This window comes from Sphaerodactylus townsendi, linkage group LG06 (assembly GCF_021028975.2).
Source record: "Sphaerodactylus townsendi isolate TG3544 linkage group LG06, MPM_Stown_v2.3, whole genome shotgun sequence".
Classification (NCBI taxonomy): domain Eukaryota; kingdom Metazoa; phylum Chordata; class Lepidosauria; order Squamata; family Sphaerodactylidae; genus Sphaerodactylus; species Sphaerodactylus townsendi.
The window spans coordinates 50,756,984-50,780,520 of NC_059430.1; the positions used below are offsets into that span (position 1 = coordinate 50,756,984).

Below are 23,537 nucleotides of genomic sequence, written 5' to 3' on the forward strand. Positions count from 1 at the left end.
TAGGCAAAATTTAAGGTGCTAAAACAGATCACAGGCACACAGTCAGGAAAGTCCACAATAGCCAGTTAATTTCATACATGTAGATAACATATACTCCTGATAGTTGGTCCTGTAGCTGCAGCATTCTACACCAGCTGTAGCTTCTGGACACTCTTAAGTGCTATTCCCAACTATAATTGCAGCTGGGACTTAACCCGGCCACCTTTGCTGGTGGAGAAGGGACAGCCTCCTGATGTGGCTGCCTCCTTCCTGGCCTCGCGAGCTCCGTGGGATCGCGAGGCTTGCCCTGCCGGCTGCGCAAGCATGCCAGGCAGCAGGGCGAGGGATGATGACATCAGGTCTCTCTGACATCATCGGAGGAGGCCGGGCCAGGCAGCCTATAGAAGGCCAGGCCCTGGCCTCGAACCTCCCCACTATGCCGAACCAGATGTGTTTCCCACCCACTTCTCCCCAGGTTTATATGTTAATGTATGCTTTGGATTTTGTCATAGCCGTTGGCGAGTTGCGCATGGGGGACTGATCTTTAGCTTGGAGTCAGTGGGTGAGATACCCGCTTTGATGGAACCTCCTTAATAGGTTTGGGGTGAACAAGTCAAAAGGGGGACATGCCCAGACATGGGCTTATATGGCTTGTGCCCCTGGCATCAAGGAGTCTTCAGGAAGTGGCAACCACCCATCTGGAATCTCAGAAGCTGCTCCAACGCGTGTTAATTTTCCTCAGCAGGCAGACTGGAGGAAAATTTAGGTGACTGGGGGACAGCACTTGGGCTGCTCAGCTCACAGATGAGACCCCCATGCTGCTCCTTATGCTTTGTATTACCTTGAACCAATATGTTAAATAAAAGGCTATGACCAACCTTTTTAACCATTCAAAATGATGCTGCTGTTTGGGTAACTCGGGGTAAAGTACTTAGGAGGGTTATTAGCTACATCTCTCACGCAGCAAAGCACACTGCAATTGTCCAATCCAGATGTAACTAAGACATGGATGACTGTGGCTAGATCTGACTGACCCAGGAACAGATGCAGATAATGAATAGTGACTTTTAAAAAAGCACACCTTCATTGCAACCTGAAATTCCAAAAAGCCATTAGTAGAAATTGGATTGGACAACTTTAAAGAAACTTCATTTTTCTCTTTTGTGATCTATTCTTTAATTTGGGACAGTGTAACTTATTTATATTTCCCTATGGTAATTAGAAATGGGATCCATCCCCCACCCATGGCACATGACAGTTGAAATACAAAGACATACAAGCCTTTCATTCTCTTTTCCCATTGCTTTTAAAGCTCCACTCCTTTAAAAATAACATGAATGAAGGATTGTTTACTAACCTAGCAGATTTTATAACTATTCATTCGTAGATGTGAAAACTTATTTTCCATTTTATTTATTCACTTTATTAACTTTCTAATGTATCTATAAGCTTGCTTTCTCTACCTTCCTTGCAGTGGCACATGAATTTCCAAAAAGAGGTAAAGGTCTAGTATAGGTAGACTAGTACAACAAAGATTTCAGAGCAAACTGGGGAGAGCATACTTTACAAAAATTCATAACAGGTTTGTTTTACTGTTTTACAGTATGAATTCTGAGGATGTTTGTGAGATTTGCTTTGGAATATATAAAAAGTCCTCATTTACATAGAAAAATTGAACTAGATGTGACATAGCTTTAGAAAGGATGTAGGTCTTGACAGGCTGCTTTTGAGAAGTGCTATATAAAAATATTTTTTCCTGAGTATGTAAGCAGGTTTCAGTAACTCAGGGTAGACTTCAATATCTTTAAAGAAACTAGAGAACGACAAGTGGGAATCTGCAAGGACATCTGAAGACATTTCATTTTACTCTTGCCCGCTATTCTCTCTTACCTTTCACTGAAAGCCCCTATATCCTCTCTCCTTTTCTTGCTTCCTTCTAACTTTCCCACTCAATATCCAATTTACATTTATTTGTCCCTTTGTCTTTGGGTTTCTGTCCCCTACTTGCATCCTCTACCTAGGAAAACTATGCCCAGTTCTGTGGTGCTGAACACTGGGCCAGGGGCTTTCATATTTATGAAGGAATCCCTCAGTCATTAGAATTTCAAAAAGCCTGTGTCTGTTGTCTTTGTAAGAGAATGACAGTCTCTCTGGGATCTCCCATCTAAATCATATGTCATTTTTTTCTTCTCACTGTCAGTCAAAAATGTGTAATCTCTCCTTTTCTTCAAAAATCTGAACAGTAGTTCCTTTAATATTATAATTTGTTTTCCATCAATTTTCAGGTTGTTTGCATGATGGGCCTATAGTACATGGTCTCTCGTGGCTCTGGAGCTAAACTGGATAAGACAATCTCTTGGTAACTTTGTTTAGCAAAGCTGGACTAGCAAAAAAACAACAACCCTTGTCAGTCTTTCTCTGCATTTCCTCATCATTTACTCCTTGTAAGTTGTTCCAATTCTGTTATCAAAAGCTGCTTCATATCTTGGCCCTGAAATTGAGGAATTGCTCTGAAGTGCAGAGAATCTTCTGTTTGCTGATATTCCAGCAGGGCCACCTGGTCTTGTAAGCTTTCATTTTCTTCTTCCAGATGTAATTTTTTTATCTGCACAGCCCACTCTGGTTTTCAATTATTTGAAATACTCTGTTAACTTTTTGGTGACACTCTTAATATTTTCAGTCCTGTTCGTTTTCTTATCAACTTCTTGCAGTGTTACTGTATTAGCCTCTTTTTAAAAATCTTTTCAATGTCACTATGTTTGCATCTGTTCACTTATTAACATCATCCAATGTAGTCTGTAACTTACTGAGAATCTGAACCAGATCTGCTACATTAGATTTATCTGATAAACATGTTGACTATTCTTTTTGCACCCTTCATGGTGTGAGAAACTGACTCTCTCTTCCCCATCTGTTTAGGGTCATTATTTTTAACCAAATCTTGCTTTGCAGCTATCTCAAAATTGCTTAACTTCTCTTCCCCCCCTTAAAGGGGTTGTAGTCAAACTTCAAGCCCAAATTTTCCCAATTTCAAATAGAAACTGTTAAAATCACTCTGGCTCCTTCCACACATGCAAAATAATGCGTTTTCAAATCACTTTCACAACTGTTTGCAAGTGGATTTTGCCATTCCGCACAGCTTCAAAGAGCACTGAAAGCAGTTTGAAAGTGCATTATTCTGCATGTGCGGAATGAGCCTCTGTTCTTTCCCAAAGCCTTCCCATTTTTTCCTGCTGTTCACTGTCACTGATTCAAAAAGAAATATAATCCTCAGCTCTTTCCCTTTTGTCATTTTACTTCCTTGTTAAATTCTGAGTCACTTACTAAGGCCCCTTCTGCACACGCAAAATAATGCATTTTCAAACCACTTTCACAACTGTTTGCAAGTGGATTTTGCTATTCCGCACAGCTTCAAAGAGCACTGAAAGCAGTTTGAGAGTGCATTATTCCGCATGTGCGGAAAGAGCCTTAGTCAATGTTTTCCCTTCTGGATCACCACCTTCTCTCCTCCTTTTGCACCAACAGTCTGCTACTGCTTAAGCATCAGGTGGCTATTGCAGCCAATTAAGACCATGGATTCTTGTAAATTCCAAAAACAAATTTGCCTTTAATCTACTCCCAATAGTTCTTTAAACATTCTATGCTTTATATTTATAATCTTTTATCAGCTACTGGATTCCTTCAGTCTCGTTATTAAAATGTTTTGCTTTTTAAACTCACAGTTCAGTCTCTGATCATCCTGTTGATGTTTATTGAAGAAAGACAGCCTGCAGCCTGGGTTTAGTGGCAAACATCAAATTCTGAGATAGCTTATGCGATAACATAAATCCACACTTTCTAGTTAGAAGGAATTTGGTCTGGAACTGCATCAGTCTTATTCAAAACTCCTTTGTTGGGTTTAGCCAAGATGGTGTCCTGTTTCTAGTAACTCAACTCAAGAGGAGACAGATGAATCCTCTGATTCACCCTCTCTTCAAGGAATCACCTTCTAGAGTTCAGTGGGTAATGTTCAGTCACTATTTTTTATCTGGAGCTGACAAGTATCCCAAGTCCTGATCACCCTCCTGCTGGGTTCCTTTGCTATCACAGCGGATGTGCAGCTAATTTCAATACCAGACCAAAAGTCCATAGTTTGAAAGTGGTGCATATTGACAGATTTTGCTACTGAATATTATAGGCTCATTCCGCACATGCAGAATAATGCACTTTCAAACTGCTTTCAATGCTCTTTGAAGCTGTGCGGAATGGCAAAATCCACTTGCAAACAGTTGTGAAAGTGGTTTGAAAACGCATTATTTTGCGTGTGCGGAAGGGGCCATACAAAGTAGGCATTATGAATGTTTATCATTTGCAATTGGCATTAGGGATTTTCAAGTTTCATTTCAAAACTAAAAGGCAAGTTTTGATTGTTTTTAAAGTGGTGATCTTTTCTTTCTTGCTGGAAATTCCATGTCTGAATAATATTTGCATAAATTCCATTCTATAAAGAATATGCAAGTAATCTTAATATTGTAATTCACAATGCCAATAAAGGTGTCTGTCTGTCTGCAAGTCATCCAATAGATGTACGTAAATATTTAATAACATGGAAGCAAATTCATTGAAGTGACATATCATTCACGTAAGCAATCAGAGGCATTTAGATTGATATAAACTTCAGATACTAGCTTGAAGTAATGAATATAATAATGTTTTAATTATGTGAAGAATGCTAGTGTCATGGATTCTTATTTTGCTATTCATTTGATGCCTACTTCAGCTTGAAGAGGAGAGCATTAATTGTAATGCTGTGTCTGAAGCCATTTGTTAGCTGAGAAGTTCTTCCTTAAGAAAACAAATATTATTTATATCCAATGTGTCATATTATTTTTGGTATTCATTGTTGGTTAAGGATGCATTGTTATATTGTAGAAATAAGTATTAATCATGGTCAGAGTAGAGGTCTGAAGGCAAACTGATGATGAGCAAGTACTCACAAGTACTCATAGTATAGGATGAGCCTATACCATCAAGCTAAATTCAGAAACAATTCTTGACTGGCTCACAGAGCTGGCATCTGCAGCACCACTATCTAGTGATCTACAGGTTGTGTACTGAAATACAGAAGAAGCAGACCCAGTAGTCCGTCCATTTGCCAGGCTACAACACAGAAAACAAGTCTTTCAATCCCAAGTCCCTGCAGTGGCATAGTGCCGGGGTGGGGAGCACGATGCCCCGGGGTGGAGCAGTGACAGAGGCATAGATGGACTGTGGAGGGGGCATTCCAGAGCAGGAGCAGGTGCCACCGTGGAAGGGGCAAAGGGTGCGCACACGCCCTGGGTGCAGTTTTCCCTCGCTCTACTTCTGAGTCTCTGTACTTTATATGCCTTTCATATGACCAGATTTAATATAACATGAGTGCCCTTCTGATGGCCACTACTGCAAGGTAGACCATCTTGGCCTCATACGGACTCAGCTATTCCTCTGAAAAAAACAAGAAGTGACTCTGGTTTCTGTTCATAGGATCTTTACTTCAATCACACTAACCTCTTCTCTTCTACCCTACTTCCCTTTTATCCTTCTCAGAAGGTCCCTTTCCCTCTGGGAGCTTCCTGTTCCAGTCTGCTAGTGGCTGGTGAGCTGTCTGTTAAGCCCTGTCAGCCTAGAACTGTCTTTTCTGCTTTCTTGGCCCTCCTCCTTGATTGAAACCAGGCTGGGGCTGTGTTGGCCCCACCCAACACCCTAAAGCTGCAGAGAACTGGTAATTGCCGGTTAGCTAGGGCTGAGTTGTTTTCACCCTGTTACGTGGAACTGAAGAGGCCCACTGTTGCTGCTTAGACCTGCCTGCCATTTCTCTGCAGTTCTTTCTTGCTGCTGGCTTCCTGAAGGTCCCTGGTCCTTTTGGTAAACCCAGGGGTAAGCCTGCTGATTGTGGGGCGCTCCAGGGCTCCTGGAAGAGCATGTGTGACAAGGAAGGGGGTGAAATAGGCTGCTGGGTAGTGGGAGGCAGCCCAGTCCTTGGACACAATGGATCTCTTTCTGCCCTTTTATCTAGCATAAGGTACATTCACAGTGAATACGCACAGTAGCTGAGCAATATGTGTCAGGCTGGAGCCTGGCAACTGTCATACAAGCATCAGGGGGGAGGGGAGTTCCACTGAGTTGATCAAATTACTTCAGTTTTCCTGAGCAGAGGTTCTCACAGCTGAATGCTTTAGCTCATTCTTCAGACCTTGGATTCATCTTGCACTCCTGCTCTTCGTGCCTTCTGTACCTGGGGATAGTATTATGGGCTCGGCAGGGGGAGAAGGAACAGAGTTTGATATACTGGGGTTGTTTGAAGGTTCTGGCAGAACCAGCTTTTTCCCTGTTACCCATGTGTCATCCACTAAAGGCTTCTTAACCATCAAGTTACAGAGTCTGATTTGGATCATAGATCCAGGGTTTGACAATATGTTGGTGAATGATATGTTGCCCATGCTTCATTTTCTTCATTTTTCTGCTGAAACCTATTTGCAGAAATCAGGATGTCACAATTCCACAGTCTTTAAAAGAGTTAGGGAACTGACTTTGTTTTTCCTTTGTTATGTCAGTGGTTGAGTAGAGCCAGTGATATTAGCAACACATGCTAGCATTGCCTTGCCTTGCTTGGTTTCATTTGTGTTTACTTAACATGGAAGTACTGTCACTGTAATGTACCATGGTGGATGGGTGTTGTCAGTGTTTTGTGCTTACTTTTGTGCTGCTGCTGTACTTGCCATATTTTCTTTCAGTAGGTGTAGCTAGGAAAAATGGAGCCTGGGACAAAACCTGAGTTTTGCGCGCACGCACGCACGCACACACACGTATGGGTGGCTACCCTCCCCCCCCCACGACCAATGGCTTCCCTCCCCCACTACAACCAAAGAACGATTTTTTGTACCCGGTCATCTCAAAGTCACCATCACATTATAGAACATGCCCCAAAACTCAAATCTGAACACAGCAATGGTCTATGCCACACAGCAGAAATAAAAAATTTTTTTTTGACAAAATGTTTTGACAAGGGTAGGTTGAAAGACCATAGGGCCAGGGCTGCCAAACGAAGATTTCACCTGCTCCCCCATGACCTTGTTCCAAACCAAACATTTTAACAAAACATATCACTTTGCTTGCTTTTATAGAAATCTATAGAAATAAAAGGATCACTTTGCTTGCTGTTACTTTTGTGGTCCACCCACCCTAGAGGGAGGGGGAGAGTAGAAGGGATAGGAAGGTGGAAGGGGGCCTGTCATCTGGCCATGGTCCACTCACCCTAGAGGGAAGGGTGGCAAGGGAGAGCGGAAAAGATCCTGCCATGCTACAGGCCACAGGAATGGGAGACCAGGTGTTCTCAAGGCAGACCACAGCAAAGGAAAACAGTTTCCTTTAATCCATTTCACCTTGCCTTCATCAGCCCTTCCCCCCATTCTTTGTGGGTCACCACTTGTTGCTTGGCCATTTCTAGGCATCCCCCAGTTCCTCTGAGCATGTGCAGGGTGCTTTCTCCTCCCTGCCCAGGTAAGCCCTATTCCCCTTAAAAACAAAACAAGAAAAGAAAATCAACCATCTTTCTGCCCCTTTCACAGTTCTTTCTTTTTTTTCTACCTCTCGATCCCAGCTCTCCCTTCCTCTTTCTTTCTGCTCCACAATTCTAACACTCTCTTTCTGCCCCCACCCAAGCATTCCCTTTCTGTGCCCCTCTGCCCCAACTTTCTCTTTCATTCCACCCACCCTCTTCGATGGCTCACCTGGACCACTCTGCATGGGCTTACAGAGACTTCCCCACACACACAGCCCCTCACTTTCACTGGTTTGACCAGCCACACACAGTGCTGAGCGCTGGCTGGAAAGCTTGCTTGCCTGAGTTGCATCCTTCGTCCCTGCAGGCTTCAGGCTCCAGTGGTGGCATGCGCTTGATTCCTGGACCCTGGGGCTCTGTGCAAAGGTGTGCCTTGCTCATGCACTTTGGGGCCAGGGCTGATGCACAAGGACAGTGCGAGAGGCCCAGCTCTGGTGCACATGTTGCCTTTTGTTTGGCGGTGGGAGGGAGGGAAGGAAGGAAGGGGAGGGCCCGCAGAGCTGCTCTGCAGGCCTGGGCCTGGGCTTCTTTGGTGGGGAGTTGGGAGAGGGCATGGCTGCTCTTTTTCTTGGTTCACCCCTCGTGCCGCAGCTGAGCCAGCCAATAGGCCAAGAAGCCTGCCTGGGCGGCACCTGGCTGCTCGGCACTGCACTTCTGGCTTGAGCTGCTCCTCTGGCAGCAGCTGAGCCAGCCAACAGACAAGGAGGCCTGCCTGAGCAGCACCTACCACTAGGTGGGCTGAGCCAGAGGGGGCGGCCACGTTGCTGAGCAGCCAGGCACCACCTGGGCAGGTTTCTCAGCCCATCGGCCAGCTCGACTGCTGCCCAAGGAGTGGGCCGAGCCAGAGGGGGTGGCCATAGCACGGAGCAGCCAGATGCTGCCTGGGCAGGCCTCAGCTCACCCCTCAGACAGCAGCCAAGCCGGCCATAGGCCAAGAGGCCTGCCCAGGTGGTGCACGCATATCGTGTTTAGGGCAGCCTGGTCCCAACTAGGCTAGATGTGTGGGGAGTGATTTTCCACCCCATGTGACTCAACAGGGGTCACCTGAAGTGGTTGTCCCTGGATGTTCCTGTTGCAGCTACACCACTGCAGTAAGACTCTTCTATTTAACTCACAGTGAGCATGTTTCATGCATTCCTGTAGGAGGGTTTTGTTTTGTGGCAGAATTAGCACTACAGAATAAAGATAAACAGAATAATACTGTGTTGCATTTAGGACTACATTTCCAATCGAGTTATTCTCATTTTTAAAGATGACAAAAATGAATAGATGCCCTTCTGAAAATATTATTTGTAGTGCTCTTCAGATCTGAAAACCATCCAGAATATGTGATCTCTTGTCAAAGCTGGGATTTCCTTTGGCAAAGTTGCATATACTTATTTCTGTGCTTATTTGCCTTTATTAAATCAATAGTTATCAAAGAGTTCTCAAGTTGGAAAAAATGTTGCCTGGGCAGTGTTCTTTATTCAGTATTCTGCCCATTTCTAAAGCAAGTGGTTGGCAAATGGTCTCTAAATGGTCAATAATTTAGAAATCATATTTAGGTTCTATTCACCATATTCAAGCTTAGCTTTCAGTCTTGAGTTCTGCTTTCAGTCTTGAGTTCTGCTTTCAGTCTTGAGGAGCAGCAGTGGCGTAGGAGGTTAAGAGCTGGTGTACCTAATCTGGAGGAACCGGGTTTGATTCCCCGCTCTGCTGCCTGAGCTGTGGAGGCTTCTCTGGGGAATTCAGATTAGCCTGTACACTCCCACAGCCAGCTGGGTGACCTTGGGCTAGTCACAGCTTCTCAGAGCTCTCTCAGCCCCACCTACCTCACAGGGTGTTTGTTGTGAGGGGAGAAGGGCAAGGAGTTTGTAAGCCCCTTTGAGTCTCCTGCAGGAGAGAAAGGAGGGATATAAATCCAAACTCTTCTTCTTCTTCTGCATTAATCAATTATGATGGTGCACTGCTCTACATGTAGAAATTTGTTTATTTATTCTTTTATACCCCATCCTACACCGAAGTCCCAGGGCAGCTTACATAATGGGCTTAAAAGCACTGTTAAAACATACAATCCTAAAAATATAAAAGCATAAAACATAAACATTAAAAACCACCATTACAACAACATTTAAAAAAACAGTAAATAAAAACATCATTAAAAATTCCCGCCCCACCATCCCCTCACCCTTCAGCTGGCATCGATGTGGGGGCCCTGGGGTTCACACATTGAAGACCTGGGTAAAGAAGGTTTTAACCAGGTGCCAAAATCCATAAAGTGTCAGTGCCTGGTGAATTTCCGCAAGGAGGCTGTTCACAGCTTGGGACCTACCACAGAAAAAGCCCTTCTTCAAGCCCCCTTCCATCACACCTCAGCAGCAAAAGGGATCACCAGGAGGGCCTTCCCATTTGACCTCAGTGCACAGGCTGATTTATATGGGCATAGGCACTCCTTTAGATAGATGGGACCCAAGCTATTTTGGGCTTTAAATATGATTGTCAATACCTTGAATTGGGCCTGAAAGTGAATGTGGAGCCAGTGAGGTTCTTTCAAGGCCAGTATTATATGCAACTATCAGCAGTCTAGCTGCTGCATTTTGCACCAGCTCCAGCTTTTGGACCATATTCAAGGGTAACCTCATGGAAAGTGCATTGCAGTAATCAAGGTGAGAGGTTACCAGGGCATGCAGTACTGTGGCCAGGTCCCTTCTTTCCAGATAAGGGTGAAACTGCTGATAGGCACTCCTGGCCACCGCTGCCACCTGTAATTCCAGGGATAAGGCAGAATCCAAGAGCATTCCCAGATCTCGCACCTGGTTCTTCAGGGACAACACCGCTTCATCCAGTACCAGGTGCCCTCTGATCTCCTGGACTTGGGGACCCACTATCCACAGCACCTTCATCTTATCTGGATTCATCCTCAGATAGTTGGTCCTCATCCAGCTCTATCCAACTCCTAAGCAGGAAGATAGATATCAGCAGGGGACCTGTGGAGCCAGTCCCCTTCTTACCCAAATGCCAGATAACCCTCAAACCCCACAAACTAACCTGTAGCTAATTGTTTGTCTAGTTCAGGGGTAGGGAACCTGCGGCTCGGGAGAGTCATGATGCTCTTCTGCTCTCTTGCACTATGCCGGGCTCCTACGTAGCCGAAAGGCTGCAGAGCTTCATCCTTGCACCCACTCCTGCAGGCAGCAGAGGCTGGGCGCATCTAATTGCTCCATGGCTGGCTAAGGAGCCACGCCTGTGGAGCTTTCCTCTCACCCACCCCGTTTGAGCGGGGTGGGTGCTTTCCCAGCGGCCAGCAAGGCCAAGCTGCTGGCCCCATTCTCGCCCGCTCTGCAGGCAGCAGGGCGGATGCATCCATGCGCTTCTCAGAATGAGCAGAGTAAAAGGTAAAAAAACCCCAATATATACAGCGTTATCTTTATTTTAAATGTTGAAAATTATTTGCGGCTCCAAGTGTTTCTTTTCCCGTGGAAAACGGGTCCAAATGGCTCTTTGATTGTTAAAGGTTCCCTACCCCTGGTCTAGTTCACCAAACCAGTAAATCCCACCACTGGTGATGTCAGCAGGAGGGGTGGTCCAAGGTCGGGAGCCTTTATAAGGCTTCCATCTGGCTGGTGGCTTGGCCCCTCCTCCAGAGCAAAGTGAGCTGGAGTTTCTTGAGCTGGTGAGTTTGCCGCTGGGGGGGAGCTGGCCCTCAGCCACATGCCTCACAAAAAGTTTTCAGCCACCAGCTAAGGGCCCCAGCTGTCAGGCCTTTGGGCCTACAGGTGGGCGCGCACAAGCCTCTGGGGGTAGGGGGAACTGGAAGCCTTCCAGTCCCCCCCTCCAGAGTCTCACACCTGCCAGCCCAAAGGCCTTGTGGCTGCTGCTCTTAGCTGGTGGCTGGGAAGGCCAGGGCTTCGCCCAGGGAAGCCCTGGCTGCACAAAAAGTTCTTAGCCACTAGGTAAGGTTGCCAGCCGGTAGGCCTTTGGGGTGGTGGGTAGGCACGTGCGAGCCTCTGTGGTGGTGGGGAACTGGAAGCCTTCTAGTTCCCCTCCCAACCTCCCAAGGGTCACGTGTGCCCACCAGCCCAAAGGCCTGGTGGCTGCCACCATTAACTGGTGGCTGAGAGGACAGAGCTTTCCCAGCACAAAAAGTTCCCAGCCACCAGCTAAGGCTACTGCTGGCAGGAGGGCACAGGCAACCCTCTGGGAGTGGGGGAACTGGAAGCCTTCTAGTTCCCCTCCCCACCTCCTGAGGCTCACGCATGCATGCCAGCCCAAAGGCCTGGTGGCTGCTGCCCTTAGCTGGTGGCTGGGAACTTTTTGCAGGGCTGGGGCTGGGACTTCCCACAAGGAAGGAGGCCACGCAAAAAGGCACCAGCCCCCAGCCGAGCATGCCAGCTGTCAGGCCTTGTCCCTCAAGTTGGCAGGCAGATGGGCGCAAGCCGGGGGGGGGGTAAGCCATGCAGCAGCTGGCAGCTGCTGCCTCCACCCTCAACCTTATTTGATTTAATTATTTAAATTTAAATAATTTAATTTAATTTATAATTTAATAACCAGTTCCAGGGGGAAGCAGGAGTCACCCCCCTCCCCCCACCATTTAACCAGAACCGATTGCTAATTTTTTTGAATCCCACCATTGCCTATATACCATGAAGTAATTATATTCATGTTTTTCCTGTTCCACCAATGCCATGCTTACATTTCGACCATCTTCAAAAATTTCATCCTTGAAAATTAGCTTCTCCTATGTGCAAATTAAACTATTAACACTACGTATCTGTACAGCTCTCTATTTTCTGTCACTATTTTCTTCATCATTATTTTTAAAAATCACAGTTAACGTTATCTTTGTGTCAATTGCACATCAATGACATGAAATAATACAAAAGCCTATAGGAAATAAACTAATTGGAAAACTTCAGCAACAAAAAAGGGTAAAGGAAAATTTCCATAGTGATAACATAAAATACCAAATGTGAGGGAAATGTATTGGTTTCTGTGACAAGCCTGTGCTGTTTGCAAAAATCTTAGCACATTGAATAATCAGTACAGAAATTGGTTTAAAGTTGCTTCTGTATATGGCAAAGTTTAACTAAGGGCCTGTCTGTACAAGTCACCTAGAATGTTTCCAGAATGATTTCGATCTCCCACCCCCGTACACTCACCTCCTCCAAACAATTCATCGTCGCCATGAGGGTTTTGTGTGTGTGTGGGGGGGGGTATTCATAGAAATGATGCTTCATTGATTGTTGGCTTCAATTTTCTGCAGCTCTGTCTAATCAGTGCTTCATAGATTCAACCAAACAATAACAACCACATAGAAATGGTGAAAATAAAGAGGCGAGGGGCAAAAGGCGTGATGTCAGGAACTTGAAAAAAAATGGTACCAAGGGGGAAGTTAGGTGAAGGCACAGAGGCATGGAAAATGGCAACAGGAAAAATAAAACATCATAAATATGACTGCACAAAGAGGGAAGATGCTTCAGAAATGTTTCAGTCAAAGAAATCATTTTAAAGGGTTTTTTTTAATAAAGGAAAAAGCTGCTTGGAAACACTTTCAGAACCATAGGGGGGGAAACAATTTGGAACTCTGCAGAGGAAACATTTTATTTCTAGACTAAAAACACTGCAAGTTTCTTGGGCAAAAAGGGTCTAATTCTAATTCATGGAATCCTCTGTTGTCAAGTGCAGCGATGACTCATTTGTGCATGATTCCCCATGTCTGATCCAAAGCATTTGGTACATAATCATGGAACTATATAGGAGGGCAGAAGATGCAAAGATCATAATGAGATTACTGTTTTTTGCTATTATAAATGCAGACATCAGCCTTGCTTCATGAAAAAGGTCTAATGTTCTATGACTGTTTTGATTAGAAGCATTCACAACTAAGTACCTGAATCAAACAGCTCTGAAAAGTTTGGAATGAAGTGGAGGGCTGAATCTTTGGGTTTTTTTTTTCTTTTGAAGGAGGCAAAAGTACAACATGATACCTTCCCCCATATATTCTATACACAATTTTATATATGTGTGCGTGCGTGTGTGCGTGTTTAGGTAAGTATATATGCACACACATATATAATCAACAAATTTTTTAAATGATTTAATGAATTATTTTGAACTCTATGAATTGTTAATTACATTATTTTATCTAAAATGTTTTAATATTCTCTCAAACCCTCTCACATCCAACCTAAGGAGAAAGTTTTTCATCCCAGCCTTTTCCTGAACATTTGTTTTATAACACATGTGCACATAATGTTGACATGGGAAACATCAAATACATCTCCCTTGCAACGTGATACAGTACAGCCCAAGGATAATTTTGTATGGTAATTACACTGCTAAAATGACTAACTGAAACTACTGTACCTTAGTTAAGACTCACTGGAAAATATAATAATCCTAGAAACTGTCAAAGATAGTAGGAAACAAGGAAAATCCTCCCCCCCCCCAAAAAAAATGGATTGAGTCAATATAGAAAATTCACAGCCCTCAGTTTGCATGACCTGAGTAAGGCTGGTAACACCTCCTAGCAGCCTAATGGAGGGAAGGGGGCACACACCCTACAGAACAATTCATTGCTTCCAGGCAATTGAACCTCTCCCACCTTCTTCTGCCCCCCTCTCTGCCTGCCACCTGAGGCTCTAGCCTCCCCTCAACTCCCCCTGGATTCAGCTTTGACCAAGTGGTACGACAAAGGACAATTATGAATGCACTAGCGGGGCCCGGCCACGCGTTGCTGCGGCAATTGTCCTTCTCATCACAGTCCGCAACCCACACAGATGTCCATGCAGGTCCAATGATCCCCAGCATAGCCTTTTGGGAGCAGCAGTGGCATAGTGGCTAAGAGCAGGTACACTCTGATCTGGATGAACCAGGTTTGATTCCCAGCTCTGCAGCTTGAGTTGTGGAGGCTTATCTGGGGAATTCAGATTAGCCTGTGCACTCCTACACACACCAGCTGTGTGACCTTGGGATAGTCACAGATTTACGGAGCTCTCTCAGCCCCACCAACCTCACATGGTGTTTGTTGTGAGGGATGAAGGGCAAGGAGGTTGTAAGCCCCTTTGAGTCTCCTATAGGAGAGAAAGGGGATATAAATCCAAACTACTACTACTCCTTTTCCTCCTCCTCCTCCTCCTCTTCCTCTTCCTCTTCCTCTTCTTCTTCTTTTGGGGTGGTCAAATGGAATCTCTCTTTCCCTTTTCAATTCACATTATTATATGGTGCTGTCTTTTTTTTTAGTATAAGGTAACCCTTTCCATTCTACATCGGAACTGTCCATAGTGCGAATCCCACTCGTTATTACTGCATGAGGGCTGGTTGACACACACACAGTCCCTGGCTTAAGGTAAGCAGGGTCAGAACTGGGGCAAGGAGGCTATCCCAGTCAGGCAGCAGAGGCAGGGTGGTGAGCTGCTCAAATCGAGGCCAGCTCCCTGGGTTTTTAAAGGGCCACGTGCAAAAGAAGCAGAGGCAGTAGTGTTGGTTTGCCCCCACCTCGTGGATTTTCTTAGAAGAAAAAGGCAATCTCCAGGTTGCTTTTAGTAAGAGAGCTGTGGCGAATATGGGTGAGGAAGTGGGTAAGTGGTGGTTGGATGTGAGGGAGGGCAGAGTGAGGTGTGTGAGGGTGAGCTGGATGTGGATGAGAGTATGTGTGTTGTGTGGAAGTAGTGGATGAGGCACAGAGAGTGAAAGTTACCTGCATGTGTTTCACTTCCACTCGTATTACCTACCAGTATTACCTATTTACTGTTTTCACTGCTCATCTCTGCCCATCTGCACAAACATTCTAAGCCCTCATACCAAGCCCTCAGGCCACAGACAGACAGGCTGTACGAACATTCTAAGGGTGACAGTTAAACACAGCCAGCTTCATGGCCTGGTGCACCAGGAAAAAGACGTTTTACCTGGCTCAGGTATGGATTTTTGGTGATTTGAAGGTCCGATTACCTGCCCGCAACAGGGAGGGACGTCATGTGAAAATTTGGGGGCGATCCGTTCAGGCGTTTCGGCGTTAGGGAGTCACCAACAAACAGATGGTTAGCTTTTTATATAGATAGATAGATAGAACTGTTGGCTCCCATTTATTCAGTACAGGGTAGGAAAAGGCAGCCTGCTGGCACAGCCATCCCTCAGTAAAATATTAGCACATCTAATTGAAGATGTAGATTAGTTAAACCCATCTTTTGCCTTGCATCTAGGCTTGGTCAATAGCATAGAAATTCGGTAAAATTCAGATTTATTTGGGCATAAAATTATCTGTATGCCCAAATAAGACAAATAACATATTCGGGTATACCCGAAACATTCGGGTCCGTCTTAATTTTTTGTATTTTTGGTTTTTTTTGTGTTTGTGCCTGCAGGGGGTGCATTTTTAAGGTCAGTGGCACCAAAATTTCAGGGTATCATTCAGAGACTCTCCTGAGGATACCACATGAGTTTGGTGAGGTTTGGTTGAGAGAGTCCACAGTTATGGACACCCAAAGGGGGTGCCCCATCCCCCATTATTTCAGCAAGTTCTATGGTGGGAAAAATTAATTAATAAAAAATTAACGAGGCTTGCTGTTATGCCCAGCTGGCTCTATGCTGGAGATTTGGGGAGGGGCTCTGGGGGAGGTTGTTCTGGGTAGGGATGCCTAATTTCCTGCAGGGCTACTGGTATGAGTCTCCGGAAAGAACCAGCCAACTTTGCTAAAGTTTGGATGGCTGGGCACTCATTCTGTAGGCATCAGATTCATCTTCAACTGGGTGCCCACAGCATTTGCCCCTCCCAAGCACACGATAGCAAGGTGGCTCTCTTCCAGTCTTGTGGCACATCTCCCATCCTCCAAGAGGTGCTGAGGATGATTGTCAAAGGCTTTGCAAGCTCTGTAGCGTTATTTGAGCACTCTTGAATTCATACCATCAGCTTGAGAGATGTATATTAATCCAATGCAACCTGACCTGGATAGTTCTAGACTAGCCTGATCTGGTCAGATATGCAGGACCATCATTGGTTGGAATTTTGATGGAAGACCTCCCAGAACTACCAGGGGCATAACATAGAGGCAGGTGATAGCAAAACACCTTTAGATGTCTCTTGCCTTGAGAACCCTGTGGGGTCACCATAAGTCAGCTATGACTTGATGGAACACATGCACGCACGCGCGCACGCATACAATAAAATCAGGTGCCTTGCAACAACTTCTCAGTCCATGTCAACCAGCAGGCCTGGACACCATGCCTTGCTTTCTACCACCTCTACATGGCCTTGTTCTTTTCTTCAGGGTCAAAATATTAACCAACAGGCAAGAATTGGTAGATGAGGTAGAGGTGATGGTGATCTTAGAGGAAGTGACCTTTCTGCCATTTCTATCCACTGTCAAAATTTCTTAATTTTCACCCAGCAGTGGGCCTATTACATCTTTTGCCTTGTGTTTGCTCTTCACATATCTGAAAAAGCTTTTTCTAATTGTACCAAGCCTACCTGGCCAGCAACAGCTCAACCTCTCAAATGGCTGACCTACAGTGTCTAACAATCCACAGATACTCTTCTTTAGAGGTATGTCATTGCCTTCATTTCTTGAACATTTCCTGTTTTCTTCCTTAGCTCATCATGGAGTTCTCTGATCCACATTGGCTTCTTGGATTTCCTACCATGTTTCCATCATGCTGGAATAGTGATGGCTTGAGCTTGTAAGAGCTTTAGTTTTAGGAGAGACCACTCTTTACTTGTTCCATTCCATTCCAGCATTCTTGCCTATAGAATGACTCTTTTCATGCCCCTGTGTTCATTGACATCTGCCATACAAAAATTTAATATATACATTTGCCTACAAAATTCCTACGAAACCCATGACACAGAGTGGTAAGCTGCCATACTGCAGTCAAAACTCTGCTCACAACCAGAGTTTGATCCTGATGGAAGTCTATTTCAGGTAGCCAGCTCATGGTTAACTCAGCCTTCCATCCTTCTGAGGTCAGTAAAATGAGTATCCAACTAGCTGGGGGTAAAATGTAGATGATTGGGGAAGGCAATGGAAAACTACCCCATATACAAAGCCTGCCTAGTAAACACTGTGATGTGAAATCACCCCATGGGTCAGTAATGACCCAGTGCTTTTGCAGGGGACTACCTGTACTTTTACAAACTTCCTTGGGCCCCCACAGCAAAACAATTTTTAGGACAACATGATCACTTCCCTCTAAGATCCTCATCACCTCCACCCCATCTACTAATTCTTTCCTGTTGGATAATATTAAGTTGAGTATGGTTGAACCTGTCATAACTTTCTCCCCTATTTGAAAAAGGAATTTATAGGCCAGGCAGGTCTGGAAGTTGAAGTCATTCACAACTACAAGATTATGTTTGAATACACTGTTAAACTGCTCAAGGTGGGCTTCATCCACCTTCTCATCCTGGTCAGGTCGTTTGTCCTTCCTTCCCTTATACTCACCCAGATACTTTCCACTGGGCTATCACCCACTTCCTCCATTATTTTCCAGTATATTTCTCTAATCAAAACCTGTCCTCACATACAGCACCACTCTGCCTCCTTGATTCATTCTTTTTTTTAACAACTCATGTCCATCCACTATCACATTCCAGTCATGTGAATCATCCCAAGGTTCTGTAATGTCAGGTAATTCACACCCTTCTGTCTGCATTAGAAGCTTGAGCTCTTCCTTCTTATTGCCCAAACTTTTGGCATTGATATAGGCACCTGAAGTTTCAAACCTCTCTCTCCATTTGACCTAACCTTTCCAGAAGAACCTCTGCTGTTAGAAGAAGAGGAGGAGGAGGAGTTTGGATTTATATCCCTCCTTTCTCTCCTGTAGGAGACTCAAAGGGGCTTACAATCTCCTTGCCCTTTCCCCCTCACAACAAACACCCTGTGAGGTGGGTGGGGCTGAGAGAGCTCCGTAAAACTGTGACTAGCCCAAGGTCACACAGCTGGCATGTGTGGGGGTGCACAGGCTAATCTGAATTCCCCAGATAAGCCTCCACAGCTCAAGCGGCAGAGCAGGGAATCAAACCCGGTTCCTCCAGATTAGAATGCACTTGCTCTTAACCACTACACCATTGGTGCTCCTAATTAGTGCTCCTTCACTGAAATCCCTGAGTAGGTAATCTCTTTCCCTTGTGATATCAGTTTAAAGTTCTCTAGATGAATTTTTTCAAGTTCCTGCCAAAGACATGCTTTCATGTTCTTGATAGCAGAGATCTATTGTATACTAGTAGGCCATCTTCCAGAAGACTTAGCCCACAGTTCCAGAATCCAAATTGCTCCTGCTGGCACCATCAACAGAGCCACTGGTTTGCCTTCATTAATTTCTGTTCCTTATATGACTTCTGTAAATGTTTCACATGAATGGGGGCAGCTGTGGGTCTTACTAGTCTTAAGGGCTTGTTCTGCCAATGAATAATCTCACTCATTCAGCTGAAAAGAAAGTGAATGAATTGCCCAGATCCTTTGCTCCATGAGACTGGAAGGTTCTCTGAGCTCTGTCTGTCACCAGATAGAGCCTTAAAAAACCTAGAGCCTTAAAAACCATTAATGGCTGTATGAACACAATTCTTCTTAAACTGTCATTATTTTCCAAGATTTGCAAATAAATTTTCAGTCAAAAATGGAAATGTTTATCTCAGTAACTAGTTCTATCTCTAGTTTGTTGTTATTTTATACTCGCTGAAGAACCTTCTTTTTAAATTTTCCTTTCTCCTCCCTAGATGTTGGTTAGGATAACAACAGCAGCTGGGATTCCTCCATGCAATGCTATTAAGTTGCATTACCACCATGGTTAAAATCTCTGCAGAAGCAAAAAAGTAAGTGGTTTAACACTTATCAGCACTTAATGTCTAGTGTATTTGTTAAATTGTAAACTGGAGTGTTTTTTAATAATGTGATGATCTTCTGTGAATTAAATGCATATAAGCAAAGAAGATATTGCCTTGTTAAATGTCAAGATCTGTCGACCTTCTGCAATAGCTAGATTCTTTGGCTCATAAATTGGTTTATTGACAAGAACATTGTGAGCAGAATTCAAGCAAGTCTTGCTGGAACAGACTTCAACTGTACAACCTCTGGTTAATATTCCCTTCCCAAACACCCTCCACCCCCTCCCTTGGCATCCAAGTGGGGTGAAATCACTAAAAACATTTTCAGGCTGTGAGAAGCCTCCAAGATGAAAACAGAGATAAGAACCAGATGCTGACTGCCTTGAAGGTTGAGAAAAGTTACTGCTAGCCTAAAAACGAGAATACACAAGCATAGGGTTAACAGCATAAAAAGCCAAGGACTCCCATGGTACCACATTTTCTCAGCCCACCCCATAGTCTAATGCAGGGGTAGGGAACCTGCGGCTCTCCAGATGTTCAGGAACTACAATTCCCATCAGCCCCTACCAGCACCGTGATTGGCCCAATAGCACGATGGGAACTGATGGGAATTATGGTCCTAATTTGTGGAAGAAACTCCCTACAGTCTCAGAAAGAGGATCAGAAAAGTTCAACCCGAAAACACTGTCCTAAAAGTACATCTCACTGAATAGACATGTACCTTAGGATGGCACTATAAATGACAAGTTAGTGGTAGAAAGATGAACTCTTAAATATTTGGATCACAAAGTATAGTGAGTTCCGCTGAGATTTTAAAATTCAGACTATGGTCCTTTCCACACAAGTCACCTAGAATATTTCCAAAATGTTTTCGATCCTCCCTTACCACAATTTTTGTCCGCACTGACGTCCTCCAAACATTTCATAGCTGCCACGAGGGTTTTAATTTATTTTGCTTATTCAAAGAAATGATGCTTCATTGATTCACTGTTTCTATGCTCTGTTGCTCTATTTAATTGATGCTTTGTAAATTCATTCAAAATTGATGCTTTGTAAATTCATTCAAAAAAATAAATAAATCCGAAAGGATGAAAATGAAGTGGTGAGGGGAAAGGAAAGAGATGGATGTGAAAAAATGGCACCAAGAGGCACAGAAAACAGCAGCAGGAACCATAAAACATTGTAAATATCACCACGCTGAGAGGGAAACTGGCTTGGAAACATTTCAGACAAAAGGATTGTTGTAAAAGGGGTTTTAAAAATGTAGAAAAGGCTGCTTGGAAACATTTTTGAAACTAAAGGGGAGAAAATAATGTTGAACTCAATAGAGGAAAGGTTTTATCGCCAGCCTGAAAACACTGTAAGTTTCTTGTGCAGAAAGGAACTTTGTAAACTCTTGTGTGTACAGTTGGGCTTGAAAGCACATTATGGATACCCTGAATCCTGGACTAATTTCATTTGAGTGAGTGCTCCCTCTTTTTACAGGATAGTTCTAAAGATAATGTGGCATTTATGTTTAATATTTTCTGACACAATAATAAAACTCCCAATAATTAGAAAGGATAATAGAAAAAACAATAGGCAAAACTCCCAATAATGAGAACAGAAGATTTCTTGCCAGAAAATGCACTTAGCCTGGTCTCAGACAGTGACATTATATGAAGATGTTATACTATGCTTAGGTATTTTTTACAAAAAATATTTTTTTCAAAAGATTTCTGATGAAATCTCCTTGTTGAAAAAGCTCTACCAAGATGAATTTAGGATATGAAGAATACAATCCTTAACAGAGCTGTACCCTTCTAAGCCTATTGACCTTCATGGACTTAGAAGCATGTCACAGAGAAAAGTATCAAGCTTTCTTCAGGCATTCCTGTAGGAACAGAGTGCTCTCTCCCCCTTCCTGTCAGAGCTGTAGGTGGGGAGATGTCCTGTTGAAATGGACACAAGATCAGAGGGGGAAGGACCAATCCCCTCAGTTCTTTTTTGCTACCCCATTGAGAGGACATGGGTTTTTGGTGTTCCTGTTTTTCTTTGGCTTCAACGTGAAGAAAAATTTCCAGTTCTTTTCAAAAAGTGCTCCAAGTGTAGAGTGAAGATGGAGAATAATAAATGTCAGACTGTCTTCTTTGCCACAGTGGGAGGCATAACCTGGCCTCATGCAATGCCTGTGCCTAGCTCACCCTGAAGGCTTGCCTCATTATGTTGCATGAATTCTCCTTGGTGCCAGATATTTCCATATGAGCCTGGGCTAAGTCATCTAAGACCCTTTCAGTGGTTATCTCGAACTGTTCAACCACCACTTCAGGCCAATTTGACAAGTCTCAGTCCCTACCCCTTCATCAAGGCAAAACAGTGCTTCAGGCCAGTAAAGAGGGAATGCTTCCCTCACTGCAAATCCACTAGCTGTGCCCAGAGATAAATGCCCAGATCTCCACTGAGTAAGTTGCCAGCTTTGCCAAGGGGCTATCATCCTTTTGGTCTCTGCCTTCACTTTCTTCAAGCAAGGATGCCACTTTCAGATCCACCAGTTGATGCACCAGCTGTTCCTCCCATTCCAATGTCATGGAGGTGAGCAGGGAGTCCCCACCATCAAGTAAACGGCCTTTGACTGCGGAAGGGAGTCCTTGTCCAAGGGATAATTTCCCATGGGGTCAGGATTTGCCATCTAGTGCTGCAATTGATAATGCCAAAATTGAAAGGCACTGAGCTGCAGAGAGCTGTCAATCACTTTCACCTCCCAATATGGATCCTGATAGACCTTGTTGTTCGACTTCAACAAGTAGTCAACAAGCTTTTGACTTTTTGAGGGATTATGTTGCCCATTGAAGCAGTCATTGCCATCCATCATTCTGGAGTTGATCCTGACACTGATTGTGGGATACTGTATCCCTCTAGGGAATGAGGGAGGAGAGAGGTTGCAGAAATTTCCATTGGTACAAGTTGTGGTTTCTCTTGCGACTGCTCCACTCAGGCAAATGCTCAAATCTAATTGTGTTGGGTGTCCAGCGAGTCTTTCCACCATATATCAAATTCCAGGAACTCTCGGAGTTATAGCAAGCTGTATGATGCTTCTGCCTGGGATTATTATGGATCTTGGCCATATCACACATCATTTTATCCAGCTTGTCCTATTCATAGTCATAGCAGGAACAGATCTTCTCAATCCATGTCCAGACCATTGCTTCTGGTCCTTGATTGCTGCCAGAAGAATCAGCCATCTGAGAGCCCTTGACACCAGACATCACCTTGACACTGAGAATCCACTAACTCACACTGTCATCATCACAAACACCAGTCAACCAGCACTCAATACCAGGCATTGACTAACCCTTACCAGTGTCACCAAGGTTGGCTGTCCCTAAGTCCTTGAAGCTGGATTCATCCAGCTCTGATTGATACTGCATTTTGTCTTGACATTGAGATTCTTCCAAGTGTCATGATGACAAGTATTTGCCTGACACCAATCACATCTCACTTGATCCCATATCAGCAAACCCTAGGGGTTCTTCAGATGAGGACTCTGACAAGGCTTTGGCTTCATCTCCTGAGGATAAATTTGGCCAGACATTGAAGATTTCACCCTCTGATCATCTTACCATGTGCTTGGAACTGGTTATTCATTTGGCCATTGCATTTGACTCTCATCATTACATCAGATGGGTCAGCTGATCCTGTTGAGGGATGCCTTTATTCCACCGGAAAGAACTCTGTGTCCCTTCTAATGTTCAAGGCTTTCCTAGACATAGCAGACAACAACTGGGCTAAGCCCTCTGTAGCTTGGGAAGTCTACTAAGAAAATTGAAAATCTGTATAAATTCCAAGAACCAGGTTGTGGGTTCCTGTTTAAGCACTCCCCACCCAACTTAATGGTGACCAGGGCCCTCCCCTCACAAAAACACCAGGCTCCTATACCTCCCCCAAGATATGGAGGGCAGGGCGCTTTACCTGCTTGAGAGGATTTTCTACTCTCAGGGAACTCTGGGTATAAGGACTGCAAATTTCCAGGTTGTGATGGCCAAGTCCATTTGTGAGATGGGACAGCCAGGCAATGAGTACATGGCAATAGCTAAAGCTATGTCTACTGATGGGGCAAAGGTTGTCACCAGCAGGTGAATGGAGGGAGGCATGCGATCAATTCAGCCTCAAAAACGATGGTTACCACCATTTGCCTTTTCTTTT

General features: G+C 44.3%; 1 protein-coding gene across 8 annotated transcripts in view; it reads left to right on the plus strand.

The window, feature by feature from the left end:
* Positions 1-23,537, plus strand: part of MGAT4C (MGAT4 family member C) — a 485,991-nt gene that overhangs the window by 94,034 nt on the left and 368,420 nt on the right. For 6 of the 8 annotated variants that reach the window (XM_048500311.1, XM_048500308.1, XM_048500313.1 and 3 more), the window contains exon 2: positions 19,248-19,343. The gene's annotated coding sequence lies outside the window, so the exon portion shown is untranslated. Of the gene's footprint in view, positions 1-19,247; positions 19,348-23,537 lie in introns of all 8 variants that reach the window. The other 2 variants (XM_048500314.1, XM_048500309.1) reach the window with 1 other exon arrangement.